Below are 10,271 nucleotides of genomic sequence, written 5' to 3'. Positions count from 1 at the left end.
AGACAAGGCACCCCAGAACTTTCTACAAGCACCAAATCCCCAACCATAAACTCTTGTTTTGCATTTTGCTGTTCAGTCTCCTTCTTCATTTTTTTATTTGTGGGATACGGCAGATACTGATTGGAGCTCACCACTCTGCCTCATGGTCCTACAAATGTTGAAAGTCGCTTCTTCACTATTCCGCCGAAAAGTCATCTGTCCCTTCTCCATATAACCTAGTGCTCTACCTGTAGCAAGGAATGGCCTCCCAAGAATAATAGGCACTTCAAAATCAACCTCGCAATCAAGAATAACAAAATCAGCCGGAAAGATGAATGACTCCACTTTTACTAGAACATCATGGAGAATCCCTACAGGCCGTTTCAATGTCTGATCAGCCATCAGTAGCCGCATCGCTGTGGGTTTTGGATCCCCCAAACCCAACTTCTTGTAGATTGAGAGGGGCATGAGATTTATGCCTGCCCCCAGATCACATAATGCTTTCGCAAAATGTAATGACCCAACTGTAAAAGGAATAGTGAATGCACCAGGATCTTCTTTCTTCTGTACAAGGGAACTTGTAGCAATAGCACTACAATGCTGCAGTCTATAATCATCCTCGAAAGTGACCGATCTTTTCTTGGTGACCAGATCTTTCATAAACATAGCATAACCGGGCATTTGTTTTAGAGCTTCTACCAAAGGGACATTGATAGAAAGCTGTTTCAACATTGTTATAAAACGCCGGTATTTACCATCCTCGGTCTTTTTCACTAATATATGAGGGAAGGGTTGTGGTGGCCTAGGCATGGGAATTACCTTGGTAGGTACTTCTGCATCTTTTCCATTACTTTCCTCTGCTTCACCACTACCCTTTACCACATTATCATTATCCTTTCTCACATTTTCCTCAGTAGATGGCATAGGTGGGTCAATGGTTTGCCTACCACTCCTAGTAGTGATTGCCATACAGTGCGCATCATTATTTGGATTTTGGACAGTGTTGCTAGGAAGAGTGCCCGGTTGCCATGTGTTCACTGTCGCAGATAATTGGGCCATTTGCAACTCCATCTGCTTAATCGAAATTGCATGTGTATCAACTTTTTACCTAATACAAGCTAAATCACACCTCAACTCTTTAATGTGCTCATCACTAGCATCGAACCTCCTCATCATTTTGTGCAACATATCCTCAACTCGCGCCATACTATCTCCACCATCCCTAGGAGTAACTTCACGATTTTGAGGAGGGACATAGGGCCCAATCCTGTCTTTTCTATTAGCATAGTTACCCCTGTTAAAGTTGTTGTCGCGGTTGTAGTTTCCATCTCGGACATAATGACCCTCACGGTTGTAGTTACCGTAGTTCCGACCTTTGTTCCCTTGACCTTGGTGCCAATTATCCTGATTTGAGCCTTGAGCGCTTGGTCGGAAACCCCCCCCCCCCATCTGTTCATTTACTGCATAAGTGTCCTCCGCATAATAGCACTTATCGTTTGGATGTGGTGGTTTAGCCAAGTAGTTGACTGCATTTATCTTTTCTGCACCCCCTGTGACATGTTTTAGTACCAACCCAAGCTCAGTTCTCATCTGAGCCATTTCTTCCCGAATCTCATCTGTGGCTGGGTTGAGAGTGGACTGCACTGCGAAGGAGTTTCTCCCTGTATCAGACTTCCTAGTACTCCAAGCTTTGTTATTTCGGGAGATTTTCTCTAATTTTTTCTTCAATCTCAGCATAAGGGCATTCTCCATAAGATCCACCTGCTATAGTGTCCAACACTGCTTTGTTGTTAGCCTCCTGTCCCCGATAGAAGTATTCCTTTAGGGACTCATCATCTATACGGTGATTTGGAACACTTCTCAAGAATGAGGTGAATCTATCCCAAGAACTACTAACTGACTCTCCTGGTAGTGCCACAAAGTTGTTCACTCTTTCTTTGTGGTTTAGTTTCTTTGAGACCGGATAGTAGCGTGCTAAGAAGACATCTCTTAATTGGTGCCAAGTAAAGATTTAGTTGTATGGGAGCTCACTGAACCATATAGCAGCCTCTCCTGTCAGTGAGAGAGGAAACACTCTGAGACCTATTACATCTAGATCCAAATCAGGCCTCCCCACACAACTTTTACACACTGCCCTTACCTTAGCTATATGGGCATGTGGATCCTTAGAAGGTAGCTCTGAAAACAAACCTCTGACAGTGAGCATTTGCATCAGGCTACTAGTTACCACAAAAGTGTGGCCTGTGGGTAGAGGGGGCAAGACAAGTGGCCCATCCGAGTCTGTTATGTTATCATACCCTCTGTAGTATGCTTGGGGCCGTGGAACAGGATTTTGTCCCCTCTGTTAATGTTCAACCGGAGCATCGGGTAACTTCTGACCATGAACATCAACCGGAGCTGGGATGTTCTGGTTCGGATCCTCATCATTTGTTCCCAAGTTCTGATTCATATTGCTCAGTGTACGCTCTAAATCACGATCGTAGGGAAACAATGGTTCTCTTCCTCTCCGTGTATTTGGCATACAAGGAGGATAGTTCTGAAAAGAAATCAAAAACAATAAAACAAAGTAAAATCAAGAAAATATCAACTAAACTCTAGTAATAAGTTCAAGTTAATTTAAAAGCTAAAATCCGCGGCAGCGGCGCCAACATTTGATACGCTCAAACTTACTTCTCGAATAAGAAGTAAAGCGGTCGTGTCAAGTAAATAACCCAACTAGTGAGGTTGGAATCGTTCCCACGAGGAAAATAGTCTAGACTTAACTTCAACCTATTATTACTATTGTTTGGTCAATGACTTCCTTGGAAAGTAAAAGCATAAAAGGGGGGTTTCTATCTCTAAATAAGTGAAAATAAATAACGAACTTGAAATAGAATCTTGACAGCTTGTCATGTTGGGTTTAAATCAATTAATCAAAGTAACTAGGGTTTACGTGTTCCCCACAGGTTCATAACTTGATAACTCTAACTATAACAATTCTTTCCTAGTATCTTGCATGCAAAGTGATAAGTTATTTATTTCTAAATCCTTGGTCCGGCATCTAGAAAATCTCACTCTGCACCTTTGTCCAGCTACGTGTGTTGTTATCCTAACCCTTATCCTTACCTCATATTAAGCATCGTATTCGATATTTGACTAAGTTATTACCTCGTACCAATCAATACTAGCCTATTAGATAGTATACACTAAATCTATGTTAATAATTCTTTTCATATTATCTACCTCCTTGGTCCGGCAAGTAGCATTAAGGCGAGTTCTAACGTTGGCCATCCGTTAAAAAGACTTCTAAGCGAAAGAATTATTAATACATGCAAGACACTATTCTAGAATTGTTATTTTAGTTAGGGTTTATCTCATTATTTGCCTATGGTTCCCACAACCCTAGTTATGGAGTTTAGTTACTCATAGCCATAAACACAATATTCAAATATATTAAATACGGATTCATGTACTTACTTCAATGAGAAAGAATAAAATCCAAAGTTTGCTTGATTAATATCCAAAAAATCACTTGCAAGAATCTCAAAATCCAACACTAACACACATAGTCTAAAAATCTGATGTCTAATCTCATAGAGTCTAACCTCAAAAACGAGGTTTTTCGAACTATTTATAAAAAATAAAACCTAATTAAGCAAGGATTCTAATTGCTGTAAATTTGCCAAAACGCGGCTGGGTGGACGGACCACGCGACGGACCGTCATGGTCACGACAGACTGTCATGCACTCCGTCGTCCCATACTTGTGCAATTTCTTCTGCTGCTATCTTCATTCCCCTCGACGGCAAGTATGACGGACCATCATAGGCACAACGGTCCATCGAGGGTTTTCGTTTCAAAACACATCAACTCTTGGAATCTGGGTACTGGGATCACTTCTCTGAACTTCATGACGAACCTGCAGGACGGACCGTCATAGCCACGACGGACCGTCACCAGCTCCGTAGGTGGTCTCTTCTGCATTTCTTCGCTCAAAATCTCCGCATTCAACTTTGGACAGATTTTTTGCCAAACAAAGAGAAACTCATATAAAAACTAGCACAAAAAGACTTTCGGACACACTAAACTTAAAGAAAAAGTATTAATTATACCGTGAAACCACGGTATATCAGTAGGTGATGATTGTAAATCTATGATTCTGTCGTATATACTTGATTTTCCTCATTGTGATATTTGTTATCTGTATGCATGTGTCAATATTGATCATAGATCTTGAAATAAAATATATAGAAATCAATACCATGAAATCATGATTGAATGTGTTATCTTGACGTGTTATTGTGATGTGTGATTGGGATCATATCCCACGTTCCACCACACTAAATTGGATAGGATTGCCACGTTATGGCATGCTAACTGAGATTGCTTTCCACGTTCCGTCAGAAAAAAATTGTCAGATCTCCACGTTCCGACATGCGAATAGTTTGAGTTTGGGTTCCCTAAGAGGACGAACTACAAAAAGCATGTGAGTTTTGATGTTGATTCTTATGATAGCACTTAAGATGTCGATATTTATGCATGTGTTGTAATGCTGTAATTTCTTGTTTATGTTACACTAGTTTGATAGCCGCTTAATAGTACCAGTACACTGTAGTTGTGTACTGATTTTGTACTTGCCCCTTTTTTTGTTGAGTACAGGACATCTTCACGCGACTATTGACAAACCTTGCTTAGCAAATCAGTGATATGTTTGAGTTCAAGGGGGAGACACATCATTCGGTATGCCATGAAATTCATTTTAGTCTATTTTCATATTTCAGATCTAGACCTTGTTTTAGTTAGTGTGACAGTTCACTAGAAATTCTTGGTAGATTTTGTTCTCCTTTCTAGTTTTGGCACATTGACTTTAAGATTCTGGGTTTACCTTCCGCATTGTTTTATTTTATTTAAATTGCTTTCGTAATTTAAATACCTTAGTTTTAGATTATTTTCTTTTTTATTGGATGGTGATAGTGGTTCTCCCACCAAAGGGTTAGGGTGGGTGCCAATCACGACGGTTTGGGTTGTGACAGATATAATACATTAATAGATCATAATATTTAGAATAATGCTAACAAAATTTAGAGCTCCTCTATACATAATACATTCATGCATGTCGAATTGTCAATTGATACAATTGGAAAATTCTCATGCAATACACAATCATGCACACTGAGAGATTATTCACTCCATACATTTATACAAACACAACTCATATAGGGAGTCTATTGTTTGCTAAATTAAAGTGAAATCCTCTAGTTAAATTTACCCAATCATATATTACTCTCTTTAGGAGATTTAACAGATATTATCAAAAATTGACGATAAAGTACATAGTGATATGCATTAATTTCATAAAATAGAGATGAAAATCTAAGCCAATACATAAAATTAATACTTCACTACTATTAAGCTTGGTAATCAAGTGAAGGGCCCATGTAATCGAATATGATTAAAAAAATAGATAACAATCCAAACAAATAATTTTTTTTATTAGATCTTGTTATGAGTCAAACAAATTTTAGATCAATCAAAGTCCACTTTTTCCAAATTCCAAAACAATGATCAATTTGGTCAAAAAATATTATTAGTCAAAAATAGAATTTAAGATTTTTCGATTACTAATTCCTATCACATATAAACTTTGTGAAATAGATATACTAATCAAGAATAAAGAACAAATTACTCAAAATTGTTTACGTTATCTTAAAAACTTTTTAAGTTATCTTAGTATTATTTTCTAAAAATCAACATTTTTATGTATACATTGAATATTTAAATTCAAAGCACACCTCATACATAATAATTTATTTTGAAAGAAAAATTTTGATGAAAAATAACTAATCAGGCAACATAAATTTGTGATGTAAGATATTCACTACAACAAATTGAGATCAAAAGATAACTTCGATGGAGATTGTATGTTAATCATGCCAAGTCAATATTATTATCCCTAGATTCTTTGATCCAATCTAATAATATTGGGATATGGAGAGTCAACACAAATAATAAAAATTAGAGATTAAATTTTAAAGAATTTTATGTAACATCTCGTAACACGAAATAATTAGGAATAAGCATAATCACTTCTGGAAAGAAAAGGAAAAATCTGGAAATTTTTCTATGTTCAAGAAGTGAGTTTGGTCATTTTCAAACGGCAATAACTTCTATCTAAGGGCTAGTTAGAGGTAGTTCTTGATATGGTTGGAAATCCATTGGATAGATCTTTCAAACTATGTCGAGTTTTCACATTTTTGATATCTGATAAGGGTGATATTCATATCGCAATTTGCGTTTTTGAAGCGATGAAAGTCCAATTTTGGATTCAAGTAAGGGCGAACTTGTCTTTTAATCATTTTACTTCCTAGTTCGTTTTATGGTTTTATTAGGAGTAAAAATTATGGTTATGTCAATTTTAGAAAAATCAATTCACTGTTAGGGCTTGGGAGAAAAAAGAAGAGAAAAACGAAAAGGGAAAAGATCAATGTTTCGCAAAGAATGCTAAGGAATTTCGAGTGGAATTAGTCGGGGTTGATCCCTATAAAGGTATTTGAGCTCTTTCGTGTTGGGTTAATTCATACACACCAATCTTGTATCAGTTAAGAAGTTTTTGAATTGATTACATGATTAGAAATGAATTCTTATAATCTTATCGAATAATTTTTGGTTGAGTTGATTGTCTGCCCATAAATGTTGATTACTAGTTTCCTATTTTCTTATGGTTTTAAAACTGACGAGTATTGAAGGTATTGATGATACTAGATGTCTGGGTGTGAAAACGTGGAAGTTTAGGAGATTTGGAAATACAAAATGAGTTGAAAATTTTGTCAGACGCACTTGGGCAAGACCATGCGCATCATGCCTGCAGTGCAACAAAAAGTGGCTTTAGTCAACTAGGGTGTCAAGACCCTCAAAATGAATTAAGGTTGTTAGAGCATCACATGTGCCTAAAAAGGTTTAAAATATTTTAAATAACTGTTTCATAGTATGCTTACTTTATTTGATGTAGTTTGGAGGTCAAATACCCAGGAATGTCTAATGATGATCAAAAGTTAGCCTTGAGACGTGCTTCTGTGTTTTAGTGTGTCTAGGAATCTTTATGTGTTTTTGTTTTGGGTTAAAATTGATATGCATGGTCCTTAACTTGTATATTATCGTATTTGTGTTGGAAACGTTTGGGCATGGCTCCCAAGAGCCCCGCAAAAGCTCCTTGAGATGGACCCCAAAGGCTGCCAAGACACTGACATGACAGTGTCTATCTACGCCAAGAAAGAAACCCCATCAGTTCATATACGCCTTTCGATGCGAGGGCGTATGCCCATACTTATCTTTGGATCGTAAGCCCAAATTATTGATCCTGAGACCCAAATGATGGGTCTACAAGGCGTAGCCTTGCGACCGTCGTTTGGTGCCTTCAACTAGTGCAACACACTCTTTCACTAAAGGGGTTAATAGAAAATTCACCCATATTCCTAAATTAGTATGGACGATTATTATAGCTTGTTTTGGGTATATTATGTTTGTTAAAAGAATGAAGACCCCATTCCCTATCCATTCTTCAAAATGAGATCTCAAAACATAACCTCTCTAGAAACTTCTGCTGGAGATGAAGCTCAAGAACATTTAAGGTGATGGATTCTCAAGAAATAATCTTTAAGTTTTAGTTGTTTTATTCTATCAATAGGTACGTTGATTCTTCATGTTTAGATAATTTTTCATATAAAGAGTTCCTTCGAAGCTTTTCTAAGTGATTTTATGATCAAAACTTCAATCTTTCAATCTAGCGATGGGTTCTCTCTCAAAAACGATTTCAAAAGCAAGATTATAATGAATTATGGGTTAGATACTTTTTTGAATGTGATCTTTATCAATTTTCTTTAGGAATGCATGATCCTCCTAATTTCTCATATTATCCTGTAATGTCGGCAATGTGATCTTGATTCTATGTTAATTGAATTATAATTCTAGTTTGTTGAATTACTTATAGCTACTGTTTTATGTTAATATTGATGGTGAATTATTTATGATTTATCAACTAGATCGAAGTTTAGAAATTTGGTAAGTTTGATCTAAAGTTCTCTACTTCCTATAAAATTGATGATATAGTACATATTGTATGATCTTGATCTAATCATGGTTGAGTTAGCATTTTTATTATGTTATGGTACATTTAGATACTTCCTTATACATGAATTATTGATCAATTATGAGGAGCCATCAATGATGATCAAACCATGGTGAAGTGGTAAGACTGCTTCACTTCTTCTACATTATTATAGAATTTCTAGATTATTGATCTTGTATAGCATTGTGTGGTATGATCTACTTATGGTGGCAGTGTTTACTTTTTTGTTAATCTTTACATTTTTATAATGTCCTTGAAGGAAAATGTGTGAACTATAAAGTGTTGTCATGATTATCACACCTATGAGGTAGTATGCACATCTCTTCCTCTAGTATAATGTTCTAGTTTCATTGATAGTTCTCAACGTTTTAATTACCTTGTAAGGTTAAGTTTGGTGTATATTCTTCCAATGATGAAGCCATAATTGTGATTGACCCCTACCTATGTACCCTATATGAATGTGTGATCATAGTCAATTCTAGGGGTCTAGAATGCAAGTGTTGATGTTGTCTTGTCTCCAATGCCTTAATGTGGTGGATGCTATATGCACGAATGTGGATTGTCATTTTAAGAGGGTGAATTCCTTAATGTTATACTATAACCATTATCTGATCATGTTGGCCATTGCGCACATACACCCTTCACGCATGACTATGAGTAGGTTAGATTCATGATGACTAAGGAAATGATAGTTCTGTTATGCATCATTACCTATTTTTATGCATGCTTAGTATATGATTAATGAAGTAATGAACATGTGTTATTAGAGGTTTATGTGAAGGTAGATCTCACATTGCATGCACACACATGATGTATAATTGTATGAATATGTCAAAGGACATTCTCACATAAAGTAGGGTCTAGGATGAAAGGACATTCTTATCATAGAATCCTTTGAGCAATATGATGTATGAAGGAGAAAGCTCGTAGAGCCCTCTTTATTAAATAATACAGTAAAGGCTTAAATATATTTACAAAGGGAGTTAGAGCCTAACACCGACTGAACATGAAAAATGAGAGTGGGGGCTTTACGTTAGTAAGTTCAAATTCATAGAAGTGAACCTTCATATTTCAAAAGACTGGGTTCCCAATATAGATGTTGCCTCATGAGATGGAAACATCCACGCTAGTAAGTCAAGGTTTTTAGAAAAAATATCCATGTTCCATAAATACTTGTCCCCGTAGGTTATAACTCTTTGATATCCCTTATATATCTTTGAACAATTAGGTACACCTTAGACAAGTATTAACCCTCTCATTTCGGTGTGGGAGGAGAAGAACGGAATCCATGTAGCACACATAGTCTATGTCGGTTGTGTTTAAGGCTCCAAAAGTAAGAAATGAACTAAGACAAAAATATGGACTCTAATAAAAAATTGTTGAGATGGTTACTTAGTATAGGTAGGATTATGGCCTCTACCCATGCATTGCACAAGTAAACTTCAAGCACGTATAAAGTTAGTACATGTATGAAAGTAAGACTTATGTTATGTATGTATGAATTGTCTGAATACAAATAAACTGATCTTTATATGTCAAGTCATGAATTAGGCTTATGTATGTGCATTGCACTTATGGATTCTAAATAGGTTTACTTAGTATATGTTGGGGTAGGAGACTCTATATGTATATTGCAAAAGTAAGCTTGTGAAAGAATAATAAGGGTGGTCTAATTATGGTATGAAATAAAATAGTTATGACTAAGGTTGTAGTAAAATAAAGAGTCCTTATTGGATGTTATGAAGTATGTGTCTTATGTATGCTTATAAATGAAATTTTTATGACTTGATAAGTATGTTAGGCCTTTTAGATTGTTACTTCTTAGGTACACTTTGTGGATTTAGTATTATGGGATGCTACAAAAACATTGCACTAGTGTGACTTTCAAGTTGTCTTTGATGGTTGTTCCTATGTGAAGATTATGTTTATGATGTGCATATGACTTTTGAATATATGGTTTTATGATTTTTAAGCATATCTCTGATAGAATATTGTAAGGTAACCTCAAGGTGAAGCATTGTACTAAGTGCACTTGAGAGTAACTTAAGAAAGAAGTAAGATAAAAGAGAGGTAATGTATTATATATTTTGAATATGCCTTTATGTATGATAAATGTCTTTATGTGCTATTTTGAGAAGTATCCATGTCTATATGATGTATGTGAACTATATTATGATTAAATGTGCCTA

This window comes from Solanum pennellii, chromosome 10 (assembly GCF_001406875.1).
Source record: "Solanum pennellii chromosome 10, SPENNV200".
In the NCBI taxonomy this organism is placed as follows: Eukaryota; Viridiplantae; Streptophyta; class Magnoliopsida; order Solanales; family Solanaceae; genus Solanum; species Solanum pennellii.
The sequence above is the reverse complement of the archived record's forward strand: the minus strand, read 5'-3'. Positions refer to the sequence as shown.